Raw genomic sequence first — 893 nt, forward strand, 5'->3', positions numbered from 1 at the left:
GGAAGTGTCACCTCCTTGGACCTATTCGTCATGCATCTGCTGATGTACGATAAAGTGCCATTGGCTTTTTTGATGGCTTCGTCACACTGCCGACTCATGTTCATCTTGGAGTCCACTAGGACTCCAAGATCCCTTTCCACTTCCGTGCCACCCAGCAGGTCATTCCCTAGGCTGTAGGTGTGCTGGACATTTTTCCTCCCTAGGTGCAGCACTTTGCATTTCTCCTTGTTGAATTGCATTCTGTTGTTTTCTGCCCACTTGTCCAACCTGTCCAGGTCTGCTTGCAGCTGTTCCCTGCCCTCCGGCGTGTCCACATCTCCCCACAGTTTTGTGTCATCCGCAAACTGGGACAGAGTACATTTCACTCCCTCGTCCAAGTCACTGATGAAGACATTAAAGAGTATCGGTCCAAGGACCGAACCCTGCGGGACCCCACTTCCCACACCCTTCCAGGTCGAAACCGACCCATCCACCACGACTCTCTGGGTGCGACCCTCCAGCCAATTCGCCACACACCGGACTGTGTAGTCATCCAAGTCACAGCCTCTTAACTTGTTCACCAGTATGGGGTGGGATACCGTATCGAAGGCCTTCCTGAAGTCTAAGTATACGACATCCACCCCTCCTCCTGTGTCCAGGCATTTCGTAACCTGGTCATAAAAAGAGACTAGATTAATCAGGCATGATCTGCCTGCTACAAACCCGTGCTGGTTTCCTCTCAGCATAATTTGTCCTGCTGGGCCCTCGCAAGGGCTCTCACAAATGTGAGCCTTGATAATTTTTTCAAAGACTTTGCCTAGGATGGAGGTGAGACTGACTGGCCTATAGTTGCCCGGGTCCTCCTTCCTCCCCTTTTTGAAAATGGGGACCATGTTGGCCCTTTTCCAGTCCTC

Source organism: Alligator sinensis, unplaced genomic scaffold (genome assembly GCF_000455745.1).
Source record: "Alligator sinensis unplaced genomic scaffold, ASM45574v1 scaffold73_1, whole genome shotgun sequence".
Classification (NCBI taxonomy): domain Eukaryota; kingdom Metazoa; phylum Chordata; order Crocodylia; family Alligatoridae; genus Alligator; species Alligator sinensis.